Source organism: Capra hircus, chromosome 13, assembly GCF_001704415.2.
Source record: "Capra hircus breed San Clemente chromosome 13, ASM170441v1, whole genome shotgun sequence".
NCBI classification, from domain to species: Eukaryota; Metazoa; Chordata; class Mammalia; order Artiodactyla; family Bovidae; genus Capra; species Capra hircus.
Window position 1 is genome coordinate 38,720,518 of NC_030820.1, and position 18,740 is coordinate 38,739,257.

The following is an 18,740-nucleotide window of genomic DNA, read 5'->3' on the forward strand; positions in this document are numbered from 1 at the left end:
AACTACTGATCCAAAATGCCCAGAACTTGTGTTGTATGAAAGGAGAGAAAGTTAAAACTCCCTTTGACAAAACAATCAGAACTTAATTAATAACTGACAGCCTCCTGATTTTGTTCTGATTTCCAACGTGGGACCAAGCAGAGGCCAACAAGCTCCCGAGCCAGCCAGAGCTGGTCAGCTGCATCCAGTCTTCCCAGTCCAGCGGCCTCAGTCTGGGCACACCTGACCTGAAGCTGCCTCTTTTCTCCATTGTCAAGCTTCCCCACCCCTCTACCTGCCTTTGAGTTTCTGCCAAATGCAAATAATGGTGGCCGACTCCCTTGCTATTGAAAGCTCTAAATAAATGGTCTTTCCTTGTTCCCATTTGGTCTTCATTTATTGCCACTGAGCCAAGAGCCTCAGCCACACAGCTGTGAGGAAGTGAATTCTGCCGGCAAACATACCAGCTTAGAGAACCCAGCAGAGGGTGCAGGGGTCTCAGCTGAGGACATAGCCCCCGCCAACACCTGGACTGAAGCCCTGTGAGGATGAGAAACCTGGCTAAGCTGCACCCAGACTCTTGACCCAGGGAAACTGAGAGATGACACACACGTGTGCAATGCTGGGCTGCCACGTGTGCAGTGATGTAACATGCAGCCACAGGGAGCTAGTACACAGATCCTGATATGCGAGGGGTGATACAGTCTGGAGCGGGCCTGGACTCTCTCGTGATACCTATGCCAGTTAGAAGAGCCAGTACCCTCAAATATCATGCCTGAGGGGGCACCACTGCCAGAAGGGCAGCAAATGTAACAGCAAACACCACCTGAAGCAGAATTACTGGCACAACTCTACCAACATTTTCAAACAAGCAATGATAAAAATATTAAGAAGTCAGACATATGATACAAGAATCAGACCTCCCACAAAAGGGAAACGGGTGGAAATATGCAAAGAACATTTTGATACAGAAAGTGACAAGTGGAATAAAGAATAGATGGATACAGGGAATTGCTTGTCGGTTCAGTGGTCAGTACTCTGTGCTTCTACTGCTGAGGGTCTAGGTTCGATCTCTGGTCGGGGAGCTAATATCCTATGAACTGGATGGTGCAGCGAAAAAAAAAAAAAGGATACAAAGAACCAATGAGCAGGAAGATGTGACCCAGGACCTCTCCAAGGAGGCAGCAGAGGAGACTGGAGATGGAAGATGGAGAAGTTAAAAGGCCTGGAGGATGGAAGCTGATGTGCAGATCCAGAAGGAGACCAGGAAGGGCCTGAAGGCATGTCCATAAGTTCCCCAGAATGAAGACAGACGAGAGTCTACAGCTGGAGAAGGCACCTCACTGTGGATGAAGAAAAATTCTCAGACCCCATCACAGTGGAATTCAAACACACTGAAGACAGAGCTGCTATTTGCCAGCTTTCAGATGATGGAAGTCAACCACCTACAACGAAGCAAGAATGCAGTTGACCTCAGGCTTCTCCACAGCGTACAGGGAATTTGATTTTTTGAATAAATATAACTCTGAACCTAGACCTTTATAACTCACCAAACTGTCACTGAACTATAAGGACATAACAACAACAACAAAAATCCTTGGGTCCATAAAGTCTTCAAAAGTGCACTCTGTGCCTGAGGTGCAAACATGCAAAGGACCACAGAGAAACAGCTCCTGCACAGGCTCTGAGGCTGGAAAAAGCCCAGTGTGTCCAACAAAGAGAAGACCAGAGTCCAGGGGCAGGGAGCGGGGAGTTGGGGGACCACGGGAACCGGTGGAGGGTAGGCCTCAAGGTGGGGCACGGGGCCAGAGTATGAGTACTCTGTTGGCTTCGAGAAGGACTTTGAATTTCCAGAAGCACTATGAGAAGCCAGATGGTGAGCAGGAAAGCGACGTGACCTGACTTTGGTTCTGACTACAGTACAGCAAGTCCCCACACACGAATCAGTTCTGTTCTGAGAGCGTGTTCATGAGTCTGACAAAGTTAGTCCAGGTACCAAATCAGCTATAAAGCACCGTACTGTAATAGGTTTATAATACTTTTCACATGAATGATACATTAAAAAACAAAAAAAATTAATCTTACAGTACCTTGAAAAGCATAATAGAACAGTGCAATAGCTGGCATACAGGAACACGTTCACATCTTTGAAAGTTTTTGACCTGAAGGTTGACTTACTGTATGTCCTTCTGCCTGCTGTGTGTACAAAGATCCTCAGAGGGCCAGACTGGATGCAGTGTTTCAGGGAGGAGCCTCCTTAACTTGCGGAGTGGTGGCTCAGCCCAGGCTGGTGGGAAGGGAGACAGAGAGAAGGAGACAGATTCAGGCTACATATTGTGGGGAAAGCAGGGAGGTGTCACTGATGTGTCTGTAGCCGGAACTAAAGAAAAAGCAAGAGTCTTGTCTTCGTAGGGTTTCAGACTGTAAGCAGGTATTTTACAGGGATCAGTTTGCAAGGTATAGAAATACCAAATCGCTATGTTGGGCAACAGAAACTAACATAGAGCTGTGGGTCAATTACACTTCAAAAACAAACTCATAGAAAAAAAGAGATCAGATTTTTGGTTACCAGAGGCAGAGGGGAGGAGGAGGAGGGAAATCGGATGAAAATAATCAGAAGGTACAAACTTCTGGTTATAAGATAAATAAATAAACACTAGGGATACAATGTACAACATGATAAATGTAATTAACACTGCTGCATGTTATATGTGAAAGTTAAGAGTAAATCCCAAGAGTTCCCATCACAAGGAAAATATTTTCTATTTCTTTAATTTTGTATTTATAAGAGGTTTTGGCTTTTTTTAAAAGTTATTTCCCTCCACCATAGGTGGATCTTTTAAATTTTTACTCTTTTTTGGCTGTGTGGCCTGCAGGATCTTAGTTCCCCAACCAGAGATTGAACTTATGCCCCATGTATTAGAAGCACAGGTCTTAACCACTGGACCACCAGGGAAGTCCCCTTGTATCTATCAGAGATGATGAACGTTCATAAACCGCGGTGATCATTCATGGTGTATGTAAGTCATCTGTATACTGTACACTTTAAATGTATACAGTGCTCTATGCCAATCATATCTCAATAAAACTGGAAGAAAAAAAGGTGAGAAAAAGCAAGAAATTAAGGATAAGGCAGAGATAGGGAAGTTTGGGGAGAATTTTAGGGGAGCAAATTAGGAGCTCTAACTTCGGTATGAAAACATTGAGTAGCTATTACCTCCCAGGAGTAGAAGATGTAAGAGAGTTATCAGGTACACCAGAGGTTAGAGTTGGGGTTATAGATCTGTGATCAGTGGTATAGATAAAGCGTTTAATTACCCAGAGAGTGTGAAGGGGTATGGTGCTGGGTGGGGGGCAAGCAAAAGTGTGGGGCACTTGCTGGAGTCTGGTCACGCAGGAGGAGGCAGCAAAGGAGCAGGAGGAGGACTGGATCCAGAGGACATGCTGTTGGCATGGAAGCCAAGAGAAAACGGGGTTTACTTATAGGAGAGAAATTATCCTGTGTGGAGTAAAACAGTTTGGAAACATCCTGGCCGTGGTGAATGACAAAGCCGTTTCAGCCTGACATCAGGCCAAATACAGATATACAATTAATTCTCAACAGATGAGTCATGCAGAAGAAAAATAATAATTCAGTGATGTGAAAGTTTCTGTTCTGAAGTCCAGCGCCCAAAGACTAGGAAGATCGAGGGGCCTGGGAGGTGAGCAGGGAACAGGGTGGCACAGTAAATCCCGCAGTGCCCCTGGGCCGAGTCAGGGCGGGCAGTTTTCAAATAAACCAAAGACAGCCAGGAGTCTTTACCTCTCATCCCTCCGAAACTGCTCCCGTCTCAGTAAACAGCACCGCTGTTCACTGAAGGACTCCCCTGAAACCTAAGCAGCTGGGGGGATTCTTTCCTCCCAGGGCTTCTTCAGCAGGCCGGGAGGACCCCTCCTCCCACTGGGTGAGGTGTGGGGTATAAGCACACGCTGGCAAGCACACTCACACACAAATCTCTAAAATGCCACCCTGCGCGTTTCACTGCAACTCAGCTGTCTCAAAGGAGACACTTTCTTTCAGTTAATGTCAACAAATACTTGCTATTATCAAGGCACCCACCAGTTTTAATAAATTTGCTGCTGCTTGGCTAAACTCAACTAAAATGTAATCTAAATTGCATTCAGGAACTTCCTGGGCAATCCAGTGGTTGAGACTCAATCCCTGGCCAGGGAACTAAGATTCCACATGCCATGCAGAGTGTGGCCAATTATAAATAAATCAATCTAAACTACACCCAAACATAACTCAGGAGAGACATATAAACAAGCATGCCCTGGGGACTCTACGTGCACGGTGTAGGGAGGCAAACTTTCCCTCTGTTCTCTTAGAGTCTCTGGCTGGACCCAAGACTTAAGCAGCCATAAAACAGATTGACAGAAGTAAAGCATACAAATTCTATTTTTACACATGCATAGCAGCCTTTGAAGGATTACCACCAAAGTGATTAAGCCTAAGTGCTTATATATTTCGTTGAACAAAGAGTAATTGTGGGAAAGTAACTGAAATTATGAGGAAGCAAAGAGAGGATAAGGGTTCTTTTCATCAGGTTTGTACAGATTCTTCTTGGCTTCATGCCTGCTAAATTACTTCAGTTGTGTCCGACTCTGTACCACCCCATGGACTGTAGCCTGCCAGGCTCCTCTGTCCGTGGGATTTCCCAGGCAAGGATACTGGAGTGGGTTGCCATTTCCTTCTGCAGGGGAATCTTCCTGACACAGGGATCAAACACACATCTCTAACGTCTCCTGCAGGTTCTTTACCACTAGCACCACCTGGGAAGCCCTTCATATATTCATCAAATAACCAGAGTGCCTAGAACAGTGTCTGCCTCCCAGTACAGAATCATAACTGAATACAGGATGGAATGAACCACTCTGGCTAAAACAAGAGCTATACTTTTCAAATGCCCAAAGAAAATATGAAGAGAGAAAGTACAGTCAGTTTTACTAAAAAAGCACAGAACTCAGGAAGTGGCAGGGGATTATAAAACCCCCACATCATAAAACAAGACGGCAAAAATTGAAAGAACTTCATCAGTTGGGTTTAAAAAGAAAATTCAATTATATAAATGTTGCTTCAAAAAGACTCATCATAACAAAAAGATGCAAAAAGATTTAAAACAGCCTTTCCTCTTCTCAGACCCCAGAGCGTCCGGAACGCAGAGCCAGAACTGGGGAACGCGGCGACTACAGGGGCCCAGGATAGAATCTCCCTGGAAAAAGAGACATGAATGTCTACAATGATATTTCTTGGCACGGATTTGATATGAGAGATGAAAAGGAGATCGACGGCTAGTGAACAGGATTTCAAATGACCAAGATTTTATATTTATCACCTCCAACTACAGCCTTCGGTCGCCTCCTTTTAAATCAAAGATAACTACGGTCAGAACCAAGGCAAGGCAAAATAATACTTTTCTTCTGCAATTTTTGAGATTAAAGCAACCTGAAATGTCTAGGAAACAAAACCAGAAGGATTCACCAGCATTCATTTTTGATTTGCAGTCCGGTACAGTACTGGCCCAAGGAGGAGCTTTTGAAAACATGAAAGGAAAGATAAATGCAGTGCGTGCAATAGTTCCCAATAACAGTAACACTGAAATTATCCTGGATTTGCAGCACTTTGATAATCGTGTGGACAAAACAGTACAAGCATTCATGGAAGGTAGTGCCAGTGAAGTACTCAAAGAATGGACAGTGACAGGCAAGAAAACGAACAAAAAGAAGAAAAGCAAGCCAAAACCTGCAGCAGAACCAGGTAACAGTATCCCAGATTCCAATAAATCGGTTTCCATTCAAGAGGAACAATCTGCGCCCTCCTCAGAGAAAGGTGGTATTAATGGTTATCATGTGAACGGTGCCATCAGTGATACTGAGTCTGTGGACTCACTCAGTGAAGGTATGGAGACACTTTCCATAGAAGCCAGAGAACTGGAGGATCCTGAGTCTGCCACACGAGAGATGCTGGATAGAACAGGATCCATGCTGGAGAATGGTGTCTCTGATTTCGAGTCCAGATCTTTGACTATGCCCTCTACTCAGAATTCTCAACAAAATAGGAACGTTGCCAAGTCTCTCTCAAGAACTACTATAGGACCTCAGCTTTCAAATCTAGGCATGGAAGATATTCCCCTCTCTTTCACCAACAAAAAGCTTGGTTCTAATATTGAAAAATCTGTGAAAGACCTCCAGCGCTGCACAGTGTCTCTTGCACGATATCGAGTTGTAGTTAAAGAAGAGATGGGGCAGTTCTTGCCGAAGAGATGGGGCAGTTCTTGCCGGAGCCGAGCCGATCCGAGCGCCCGCCGCTGCCCGCCGCCCGCTGCCCGCTGCGTGCGCCTCCGCGCCATGGCTGGCCTCAACTCCCTGGAGGCGGTGAAACGCAAGATCCAGGCCCTGCAGCAGCAAGCAGATGAGGCGGAGGACCGCGCGCAGGGCCTGCAGCGCGAGCTGGACGGCGAGCGCGAGCGGCGCGAGAAAGCCGAAGGTGATGTGGCAGCTCTCAATTGACGCATCCAGCTCGTTGAGCAGGAGTTGGACAGGGCTCAGGAACGACTGGCCACAGCCCTGCAGAAGCTGGAGAAGGCAGAAAAGGCTGCAGATGAGAGTGAGAGGGGGATGAAGGTGATAGAAAACCGCGCCATGAAAGATGAGGAGAAGATGGAGATTCAGGAGATGCAGCTTAAAGAGGCCAAGCACATCGCCGAGGAGGCCGACCGCAAATTCGAGGAGGTAGCTCCTAAGTTGGTCATCCTGGAGGGCGAGCTAGAGAGGGCAGAGGAGCCTGCCGAGGTGTCCGAACTAAAATGTGGTGACCTGGAAGAAGAACTCAAGAATGTCACTAACAACCTGAAGTCACTAGAGGCTGCATCTGAAAAGTATCCTGAAAAGGAGGACAAATACGAAGAAGAAATTAAACTTCTGTCCGACAAACTGAAAGAGGCTGAGACCCGTGCTGAATTTGCAGAGAGAACAGTTGCAAAACTGGAAAAGACGATTGATGACCTGGAAGAAACACTTGCCCAGGCCAAAGAAGAGAACGTGGGCTTATATCAGACACTGGATCAGACACTAAACTAACTAAACTGTATATAAACCGAAACAGTAGAGTCTTGTTTCAACAGAAGCTCCAGAGCGCCATGTCTTTGTCTTCTCTTGTAAGAAGTTTCTTTTGTTATTGCCTCTTCGCTTTGCTGGAAATGTCAAGCAAATTATGAATTCATGACCAAATATTTTGTATCAGAGAAGCTTTGAGCACCAGTTAATCTGTACCTTCCTGTTTTTCAAAATGACACGTTTTTTCAGCTCTATTTTTATCCGTAAATTGCATATATTCCTAAGGTAGGCAGGGTATTTCCTATTGAGCATACATACTCTCTTTTAAGACTGAGGGCATTTGGTTCCTGGGAGAATAGACAGCCCCACACTTTCAAAAACACAGATTCTGATGTCTAGTCATGGGTCAGTTTAAAAGGTTGGAGAATGTCCGCCGTTGGTCATGTGGTAGGAGGCCAGGGATCATCACATTAAAATGGGTGGGGATTTTCCATCCAGACCAAAAAAAAGGGGGGTGGGGTTACTGTGGGAAGTCATAAACCACGGAGAGGTTAACTTGATCATCCCGGCTGTTTTCCGCACTCCACCGTGCAGAACAGAACAGACATCCTCTGAGCAGTCAGCATGAGAATGCTTAGAAAAGAGTCATAATAATTAGCCGAATGTGTTTTGACTAGATCCTTGATATGCTCTTCTATATGTTTCTTTCAATCTAAAGTTCTCTGAGGAGCTGACGTCTTATTCCAATAATGACCCGTGCTTATCTGCTCTGATAGGAGGCCATCCACTCAGAAGAAGCGAATGTTGGAGCAGTCAGTCCTATTCAGAGAAGCAGTCTTTTTCAGAACCATCAGTAACTGAGCAAGACTGTTTTTCTGTGAACAAATATTAGGCAGAATGGCCCTCTCAGACAGCAAAGTAAAAACCAAAAAATTGGCGTAACTTCATCTCTATACTCGAGAGAATGGCAAATTGGAGATTGACTTATCTAGAATTTTAATTCCTTCTTCAGGACCAAGTTAATGAAAGACCAAGAAACTCCTGATTAAGCTGGATATGGAGTATTTTGTACACAGGGCTGCACATAATGTGTTGTATTTTGTTATATTTCTGCTTTCTCCGTTAACATCTCAGAGCTGAAACATTCCACATTCCCCAGCAGTGTGGGGGCCAACTCAAGTTTACAATTCTGACTCAAAAAATCACCCTGCTTCTAGCTTATCTGAATCCTCTGCCCCTTACTCCTATTTATTAAGCACCACACTACCCAGGAGATACACTAGCAAATTGTGCAATTGAATAAAACCCACACTTTCCATTTAGATTCTTGCAACTGTATCATATGTAATAGTATCACTTTTTCTACATTTTGGTCAAATAAATTTTTACATAAACTCCAAAAAAAAAAGAAGAAGAGATGGATGCTTCTATTAAGAAAGTGAAACAAGCTTTTGCTGAATTGCAGACGGGGTCACACAGAGTTGGACACAACTGAAGTGACTTAGCAGCAGCAGCAGCAGAGCTGTTTCATGGATTGGGAAGTGGCATTGCTTGCTGAAATGGACAAAGAGAAAGGTGAAATAATGGAAATTTTGCCTAACCGTCAAAAGAAAGCCGAACTTCTAAAGAAAATGACTGATGTGGCTGTTCGGATGTCAGAAGAGCAGTTGGTTGAGCTCAGAGCTGTTATCAACCACTTTGTTAGTGAACGTAAATATGATGAGGATCTGGGACGAGTGCCCCGATTCACCTGTGACGTAGAGACCCTGAAGAAGAACACTGATTCATTTGGACAAGTATCCCATCCAAAGAACAGCTATTCAACGTGATCTCAGCGTAGCTTGGTTGCATCTATGTCTAAGTAACCCGTGTGATGCCTCTGCTCCCAGCCTTACAAGTGCTAGCAAGAAAACCTCGGCACCGGGGGAGACGCCTACAACCACACCAAACTCCAATGGCCAATCCTACCAGCCTCATCGAGAGGTACTGCCAGGAGGACAAGGCTACAGGCCACAAGGCCCACAGTCCAGTGACCCCACCAACCAAGGGCAACACGACAGCGTGGGCTGTTACAGAAACAGCTCATGGTATTCATCTGCTTCCAGGTACCAGAGTGCTCCACCCTAGGCACCAGGAAGTGAATGGGGCCAGGCTCACTCTGCAGGGACCAATGGGACTGGAGCCAGCATGGAGCCCAGCCCACCCAAGCCCTCATTCAGGAAGGGGCTCCCCCAGTGCAAACCAAGGACCTCTCAGCCTGAAGTTGTGAACTCCTGAGGAAAATTCCAGCCAGTCTCTCTCTTCTTTCCCACACAATCCAACTTGGTAACCGGACTTTAGGAAACTCCTAGTTAGATTTAACAACAAAAAGAAGTTTATGCATATCACTTTTTATGCCATTCTAAATATTTTGCCATTCTAAATATTTTGGTTTCTTCTCTCCTCATTTCCTCTTTACCATTTTTGGAAGGGAAGCTTTCCCCCCCTCCCCACCTTGACCTTTCCCAGTGATATGGATTGATTCTGATTGGTCATTTCCACCAGAAATCACAGGCAATTGTTGCCAGGTTTCCCAAGGGTAAGCAGTGTTCTTCCCAGGGCTCCAGGCCTTCCGGAGGCCTGAAGAAGCCTTCCTCAGCCAACCCGACTGTCCAGGCGTTCAGGAGGAGATGGATCACAGCTGGTCTTGCTGCCTTTCTGTCTAAGCAGGAGCCACACGTGCCTGTCGGGTTCCGTGTAAACACCAGGAGAGGCAGAGAGGGGGTTGTGTACAGTCCTGAATTGGCCAGAAAAGGGGGAATTGAATAGGTGAAAATGGAAGAACCCTGGGACACACTTGAGAATCTGCCTGTGCTCCTAAACTGTGCGTGAGACTGACACTCAGATCGCGGTTTTAGACTCTCGCTTGGCACCATGGCTTAACCTGCGGTTTCTTCCATATGCCCAAGCCTTGTTTTCTATTACCTTAGGCTGCAAACCGGGAGAAGGCAATGGCACCCCACTCCAGTACTCTTGCCTGGAAAATCCCATGGACGGAGGAGCCTGGTAGGCTGCAGTCCATGGGGTCGCTGAGGGTCAGACATGACTGAGTGACTTCACTTTCACTTTTCACTTTCTTGCATTGGAGAAGGAAATGGCAACCCACTCCAGTGTTCTTGCCTGGAGAATCCCAGGGACGGGGGAGCCTGGTGGGTTGCAGTCTATGGGGTCACACAGAGTCAGACACGACTGAAGTGACTTAGCACCAGCAGGCTGCAAACCAGTCTAGGGAACTCTATGGGAAAGTAGCATTAATTCAAGGGAAAAAAGTATTTCTTCATTTCAGTGTTTGAAGATTTTTGTTGCTATTGTTCTCCCTCTTTCCTGATTCCCATTCTGACCCTGAACCAAATTTATAGCAATATAATCAGTGTTAATCTAAGGTGTCAACCATCCAAAAATTGCTGCAGTCAATCTTTAGAGTTGAATAAATTAAAACAATTGCATAAATGTTAAAAAAAAGATTTAAAATACAGGATAGACTAAAAAATGTATTGAACGTAAACACAAAGAAAGTGGGGGTCATGGTATGGATTTCAGAATAAATCAGGACAAACACATTTAATGGGGCAAAGGAGGCTTATTATACTGATAACTGCCATCCATTGTAAAAGCATAGTACCCATAAATATTTATGTACTGGGTAACAGCATGGCAATGTTAGAATACAAGAGGTAGAAAATGCAAAGAAAAATGTCGGAACTCCAGTTGAAATGGGAGATGATCATTTTATTCAGGAATGGGATAGGGGAGAAAGCAGGATATAAATTAGAAGACTGGCAAAGAAAAGTATAAAAGTAAATGACACAAACAATTAGAATAAATGCAAAAGATGAATTCACATTTAATTAGTTGGCGTTTGAGTTCAGGAATAAACAGTTTTGAACAACTACTATATGCTAAATATGAACTAGATTATGGGGGGCATTAATAAGCCTTTTCTGATAAATATGGATTTTTTTTCAAAATAGATCATATACTAGGTCACAAAGAATGCCTCAAATAATTTCAGGGTGGCTATGGGGATTGATCAAGGTAACGTTACCCATTTACCATTGCAGATGCATAAATAAAGAGAAGCCATCATTATCACTGTGATGCTCAGGACACTCACCTCTATTTGCCCTGCTCAACAGAGGAAAGAAACAAATTGCTAACTTGCCAGCTCTGGGCAATGCTTCCAGACCAGGGCTGCTTGGTTTACTCTGGAAGGGAAATAACTTCATTAGAAATGTCGTTTTCTTGGCTGGCTGGTCCTCAGCTGACAGCAGTGCCCCTAGAGCACTTGTCATCCCTGTGGCTGACTGGAGTGCACGCTGCAGCCTCCAGGGACCCGGGTGGGGGGAGCCCAAACCTGCCAAGTGTGAGTATGTCCCTGAGAGGGTCCAAGGTTCGTTGTTTTTAAAAAGGTTTCTTTCCCCCCACCCCCGGAGTTTTCTCTGACCACCTATCTCAAATCACAGCCTCCCTAGCACCCTCTCTTTCCCTCCCCGGGTTCATTTTTCCTCCATGGCACGTTTCATCAACCATGTCACATATCTTCCTTGTTTGTCTGGTTTATTGACTTTCTCCCCACGAGACTGAGGGTTCTAGGAGAACACAATGTTTTGTCTGTTTGGTTCCCTGCTGTAGCCCCAAAGCCTACAACAGAGCTTGGCACATACACAGTTGCTCCTCAGTAAACAGTTTGGTTGAGTAACCCCCAAATCCATCTCTACGGTAGAATGTTTACCTGGGGGGAGTACGGCCTAATGGGTCCCAAGTTCTGGGATACATCGAGCCTGTGTCCACAAGATGAATGAAGTTTTCAAGAGGGTGCTAGAAAGGGAGAAGAGGAAAAGAACAGGAAGAAAGGAGCAGAGGCCGTACCTGTTCCGTATTTACCTCGGGTTGTCTACAAAACACAGTCATTCCTGGTGGAGGAAGGGAGGGAAGTGGGAGAGATGTGGGGCCAGGTCTGCCTCTGTCTGCTTCTCCCTTCTTCCAGTGTATCCAACCGCAGAGGAATTCCTGACACTTTCACCTGCAAAACCAGTGAGAATCCATACTTCACCTCTGCTCTGGCCACCTTTGTCTCAGTCTGAGATCATTTCAAGTCTCCTAACTTGTTTCCACCTTTGTTCCTTGCAGTGAACTTTCCGGTAAAACATCAGACCCATTTTTCAGCAATGTAGCCAGACCACATTACCCTCCATGTAGACTCTCGTGATTTCTACCCAGCAGCTCAGAGCCTCTACCCCTACTCCTCTTTGCAGGTAATTCGTTTCCTCACCTGCCCGAATCCCACCTGCTCAGGCCAGCCTCCTCGGAGCACCCCAGACACAAGGACTCCCCAGCCTGCTTACTTTGTCTCCAGTTCCCACTGCTGACGACCTCTACAGCCCAGATAATTAACTGACTGATGCTCATGGGTCACCCTCTGCCCCTGCATCCGCCCCACCCCTGTCCAAGTAGGTCAGTTCCACCAAGGGCAGGGAGATCTTTGTTTGGAATCAATAACAAAGATCTTTTGGTCTTTTGTCCTCTAGCTCATCCCCAAACATTACAGCAGTGCCTGGCACAAAAGCAGGTGCTCAATTATTCATGGAATGGTTGACTTGGAACAGAAGACAGGCACAGTGGGTTCGGTCTTCCTGGGAGCCTAGCTGAATACAAAGGATAAATTTGGGGATTTTTAGAAGACAGGATTCACAAGAACCACCACCGGTGAAATGCAGGCCTCCTCTTGGGCTACTGGTCTGGGGCAAACTGAAACAAAATATAAGGTTTCTGTCCGTTGGCTTCCTTTTTCTGCTCTGTCCAAAACGGGTGTCTCTGAATTGTTCTTTTGTTTGTTTGTTTGTTTTTGAGACACCAGCTACTTTGGTAACCTTTAGGTATTTCTTTCTAGCGGGGAAGTGAGAGAACTTCCCCTTGCCAGGGACTCGCCAGACCACTGCTGGTTCGGGGCGGTGAACCCGCCCGCACCCCCTCGCCTCTCTGCCTGTGCGCGTCGCCCCAACCAGGGGTGAGAAAGGTCTCCCAGCGCGGAGCCAAACCACATCCTCGTACTTCCGCGGGCCAGGGGGTGGGCTGCTCATGCAGAAACAAACCCTGGCGGCCCCCTACCCAGTGAAGACGAGCACAACACCGTGCGGCAGGCACCTGGCGCGTTCAAAGCGGGGACAAAGCGCCGCGCCCCACTTGGGCCTCCGGGACTAGGGCTCCCAGCCCGCGCGGCGGATCCGGGTCCGCGGCGGGGCGGTGGGGCTCGTTCCGTGGAGGGGGGTGCACGCGTTCGTGCAGCCGGGGACATGAGCAGATCGAAAGGGGACGCTGGGCCTTGTCTTCGGGAACAACAGCCTGGCCCTCCCCGGGGGAGCGAGCAAAGCGCGGCGGCGGCGCCGAGGCGGGTCGGGAGCCGGGCCAGCGGGGTTCGCGCCGGGTTAGATCAACTTTCTGCCGCAGCTCTCCGCCCTGCCGCCGGGGCGCCGGCTGCCGGGGTGAGCGTAGAGGCTGCGCGTCCAGGGGCGCAGGGTGGGCGGTACGGGGTTGCGGGCGGGGGGCCGAGGGGGAAGGGCGGGGGTGGACCCGGGTCGCGCAGGCGCCTTCCTCGCCCCCTCGGCTCCCCCGCCCCATCGCTCCAGAGTTCGGGAGGGCGGCTGGGGGAGGGGGATGACCCGCGCTGGAGCCGAGGGAGGACGCGAGGCAGACACAAAGCCCTTCCCTCTCCTGCCTCCTCTTCCTCCGCCAACAGCGCCTCCCGGGCGGGGAAAGTCAGCCCGGCGCCGGTCCGCGGGGCTCGGGTCGCGCCCCTCTCCGAGACCTGCGGGGAGGGCCTGCGCGAGGTAAGGGGCGGTGGCAGCGGAGACCCCACCCCCTGGGCCTGCACCCCAAGCGCCCGGAGACCCCCCCAACGGGCGCACGCGGGCAGGGGCTCTGCAGGGTTCGGGGCGCAGGGTGCTAGTCCTCGCACGCTCCTCCCCTCCGGAGGAGACTTGGGGGGCCTGGCAATCGGGCGGCTGTGGGGTCGTGGGGACGCATGGGGAAGGGGGCACCAGGGAGTAGGGGCGCCGGGACTGGGCCAGGGTGGTCTTTCCCAGCGGGAATCCTCCCGGGGCCTTTGCGCGGAGGGTCGTGGGACACCGCGGCTGCAGGCGCGGGGGCTCGGGGTGCGCGCGCGCACGGCGGACGGCCGCCGGGACGTGAATGGAGTTGGACCTGCGGGGACGCAGACGGCCTGTCAAGTGCGCCCTGCGCCGCGCAACCTGGAGCGGGGGTCGCAAGCCCGGGGCAGACCGGGTCGGTGCGCTCGGCCAGTGGTAGGGGCAGACCCTCGGGCTAGAGATTTCCTCCCCTCACCCACTCCCCCGGGGGAGAGGCCGGCCGGGGGACGAAGGGGCTGTCGCCGTGATTGATGGCGGTGCGGCAGGCGGAGGAGCCTAGGGTTCCTGAGCGGAAGGGAGGGGGTCACTCTCACACTTTGAAGCTTCCACGCCCCTCCATCCCCGGGCTCGGTCTCCACCCTTGGACTCGGCTCCCACCAGCGCAGTGTCCACCCACCCGCGCCCCGCGCCCCTCGCCCCCGACGGCCGCGGAACTTCGGAGAGTTTGCAGAATTCAACTTTAAAGCCTGTGATGTGTTGCCAAGAAATACAGGCGAGACTGACCCCGCCGCCCCCTCGGGCCCTCACCGGCGCCTCGTTTCTCTAGTGGAGGAGGAGTGCAGGGGAGTGCAGGGGGTTTTCCTAACTCAGGACAGAAAGCCGCAAAAACCCGAAAGCTGGGGGGCTGTATTTTTTTGCAGCCCTGAGGGTTTCAGGCACAGTGGGGTTTCTTAGGAACGTGCTGTCAGCTGGAAGGAAACCCCAGGGCACTCTTCTGACCAACAGGACTTTGTAAATATTGCAGCAAACACAAACAGCTGGCGGAACTCGGTCATTAACAAAAATAATATTTTAATGCACTGTTGAAAACCATCAAATTTTATGTGAAAAATCCCCTGAACAAAATGTCAACGTTTTACATCAAGACTGGTTGTGGTTATGACCTTGCGTCACTGTGCGGTGGAAACAGTGTTTCCAACCGCCCTGTTTGTCTAGACCTCACCTGGGGATTTCTGAGCCTTGGCAGAGTGGCATGCTGCAGTTTAGGCAGTGCGGCTTTATACTGAATATATAGTCGTGTTCTTTTGTTTTTACTATGGCTCTAAAAAACAAGATAGTTGGTTTACACTGTTGTGTTAGTTTCAAGTGTACAGCAAAGTGTACAGTTAGACACATAGATACTTTCTTTTTCGGATTGTTTTCTCTTGTAGGTTATGCTTTTTGACTGTGGAACTGGTGCTATTTTCCCCAGTTCAAGTATGCGAGAGTATTTTTATGAGTGCACATAGAGGTGGGCATTTCCTTCTTGGCCTCCAATTCCAGTTCTGTCTCTAGAACAAACATGCATTGTCCCTGCCTTGGCACCTCCACAGCATCGTGGCCTCGGATTGAGGGGGGCGGGGGTGGGGCTCCTATTCGGGACTCCAGAAAGAACACTGGTGGTTGACAGGAGCTTTGGGGTTTGGGGACTCTGCTCTCAGCCTTTGGAGGCTGGGGACAGGAGGACGCCCTGCTACTGTGACTTCCTTTGTCTGGAGACCCTCTCCCTGCTGCAAACATGTTCTCTAAGGGAAGAAGGAGATCTGAAATAGCCCTCCTCTCCCCCCCATGCAGAAATAGATGCAAGCAGCTTGACTCCCTCTAGAGCTGCAGGTATGTGCTTGTTTAGAAAGAACGTCTAAGCAGCCCTCCCCTAAACCCACCCCAGGTCCCCCTCCCGGTTTGCCAAAAATCCTCCCCCTCCTCTTGGAGGAGACAGATAAAACTCATTTCTCCTCTGTCCGGGGGTATACAGCCCTGAGAGGTCGGCCACAGTTGGGCCCAATTAGCACAGGCACTGCCCACATTCCACCAGAGGCTCTGTCCTGTTCCTCGTGTCAATCCAGGTCTGATGATGCTGCCAGATTCCTAGTGGTTTCAGCTGAACTCCGGCCGCCTTTCCCTGGTCAGGCACCCGAAGTCCTTGGGTATGTATTGTGCGTGCATGTTAGCTCAGTCCTGTCTGACTCTTTGCAACCCCATGGAGTGTAGCTCACCAGGCTCCTCTGTCCGTGGGATTCTCCAGGCAAGAATACTGGAGTGGGTTGCCATTTCCTACTGCAGGGGCTCTTTCCAACTGGGGGTTCTAACCTGCGTCTTCTGCGCATCCTTTGTCTCCTGCATTGGCAGGCTGATTCTTTACCACAGAGTCACCTGGGAAGCAATTACTTTTGAGCCGTATTCAGTGGCCCCTGCTCGACCTCTGTCTTTGAACTTCCTAAGGTTGAAAGCCAAGCTCTTACTGCCTAACACTTCGTGAAGTTTCCTTCTGTAAAAAGCATTTGGAGGAGTTGCAGAGCAATAAGTATATTCTTATCAGATAATCATATTATTCTAGGGCTTTATAAAATGCTTTTCCAGATAATGTCACAGTTGTTTGTCACAACAACACTAATAATTCCATTTGGTAGGTAGGAAAACAGAGGCCTGGGCAGGTCAAAGCACCAAAGTTGGAAGTAGAGCCCCAGGCCCAGAACTCATTCAGCGGAACCACTGTTGACTTGCTGGAGGTGGCCAGACTCAGATACATACACACCATGAAGTGTATGTCCGGAACAGAATTTACACAGTGGTGTGTTCAGAGGCACTTTTCCAGAGAAATTACTACAGAGTCACAGGGGTAAAATGTTTTAGAGAAATAAGAGGGTTAAGCAGGGTATCCCCTGCAGGACTTTTCAGTGCTGTTATTATTATGTGCATCGGGACTCTTCGGGAGGACTCCGTAATACAGAATGTTTGCCAACTTCATTTGGCCCCAGAACCAGGAAGCGTCTTCTGGATCCAGCATTCTTAAGGGGTCCACTTGGGGAAATTGCTTAGTTCATGCAAAACCTCCTAACGTCTAGGCAGTGTTCAAGGAACACTAGTGTGCAGAAGAGTAAAAATATATGTTCTGGACATTTAAAAGACAGAGTAATCCCCCCTTGTAAATTTAGAGTGAATTGTTGGCTCGCCAGCTTCTATGCATCTGACTAGTCTTCCCAGGTGGTGCTAGGTGAGTAAAGAACCCACCTGCCAATGCAGGAGACCTCAGAAACATGGGTTTGATCCCTGTGGGGTCAGAAGGATCCCCTGGAGGAGGGAACTGAAACCCACTCCAGTATTCTTACCTAGAGAATTCCATGGACAGAGGAGCTTGGCTACAGTCCCTGGGGTCTCAAAGAATCAGACATGACTGAAGTAACTTAGCATTTGCACACGCATGCATCTGATTAACATGAATCAGTGCTCCCCCATCCCACGCCTGGGTGTGAATAGGTCTGAGGGACCTGGAGTTCTTTGGTCAGCAGTGCAAACAGGCCCTAGTGAGTGGGCTCCCTGGGCTGCGTAAGCAGGCAGAGCTCACCCAGCCTCCCCAAACAGTGCCTCAGAAGCCCCCAATTCAGACACACCCATTGTTGGCAGTTGTTTTTGAATCAGAGCTTGCCTGCGATCTATTAGGTACTTTTCACCCATTGGTACCCCTGGCTATTTAGGCTGAACAGAGGATTCTAGTGTGTATTTCAGGGATTCAGAGGAGAGTGGTGGGCTAGGAGGAGCCTTGGGAAAGATGATACTGTGATCAGACAGGCTGGGTGAATTTAACGTCTATCTGCATTTGGATGGAGACATTTCTAGGTCTCCAGTGCTGAGCAAATGTGTCTGCAGATTTGTTTCATAGGTTATTCCAAAGATTAGAAGATATGTGGGCTCCTTTAGAGATCTGTATTTAATAGGATGGTGTCACAGAGGTCAAGGAAAGGAATGTTTTGAGAAAAATGGACCAATCAGATGGGGTGGGTATTTCTGAGTAAGCGTGTGTGTGTGTCCTTCTGCATGTGTGGCCAAAGGAGAGTGGGGGAGAAATACTGAGTGTGACTGCTAACCTGTTGAGTTTAAAAGTCTTATATGTTACCTCGATAGAAATTGTCAGTGAAGAGCCAGAGTTGGGGAGTTACTGGGATGCTGAGGGGACCAGAGTGGGGCAGTCAGTGAACTAACCCAGGGACAGGCCACAGGACAAGTAGAATGGGTCAAGGCAGAACCTAGAGGCCCATGTCCAGGGGCCTGGAAGGGAAGAGAAAGCGCCTGCATTGATGGTGAGTCGGACCATTCAGAACTTGTTGTGACTGGCCAGGACCCAGACTACCCCCAGTTTGTGAATTTTTTTCTAACAAACAACTTTATATTAGTTTCATGTATGTAGCTTAATGATTCAGTATTTATATTGTGAAGTGATCACTATAAGTCTAGGTAACATCTGTCACTATACAGTTACAGAATTTTTGTGTGTGTGATGAGAACTTTTGAGATCTATTTTAGCAACTTCCTTGATAGCTCAATTGGTAAAGAATCTGCCTACAATGCAGGAGACCCTGGTTCGATTCCTGGGTCGGGAAGATCCGCTGGAGAAGGGAATGGCAACCCACTCCAGTATTCTTGGGCTTCCCTTGTGGCTCAGCTGGTACAGAATCCACCTCAATGCGGGAGACCTGGGTTTGATCTCTGGGTTGGGAAGATCCC

General features: G+C 48.6%; 1 protein-coding gene and 2 pseudogenes across 1 annotated transcript in view; all 3 read left to right on the top strand.

Moving 5' to 3' along the window:
• On the top strand, positions 5,470-9,351 carry LOC102169606 (annotated as a pseudogene).
• On the top strand, positions 6,348-7,112 carry LOC102169309 (annotated as a pseudogene).
• RIN2 (Ras and Rab interactor 2) overlaps positions 13,709-18,740 on the top strand; it is a 204,280-nt gene continuing 199,248 nt past the window's right edge. Inside the window, exon 1 of the mRNA XM_018057247.1 lies at positions 13,709-13,940. The gene's annotated coding sequence lies outside the window, so the exon portion shown is untranslated. The remainder of the gene's footprint in view (positions 13,941-18,740) is intronic.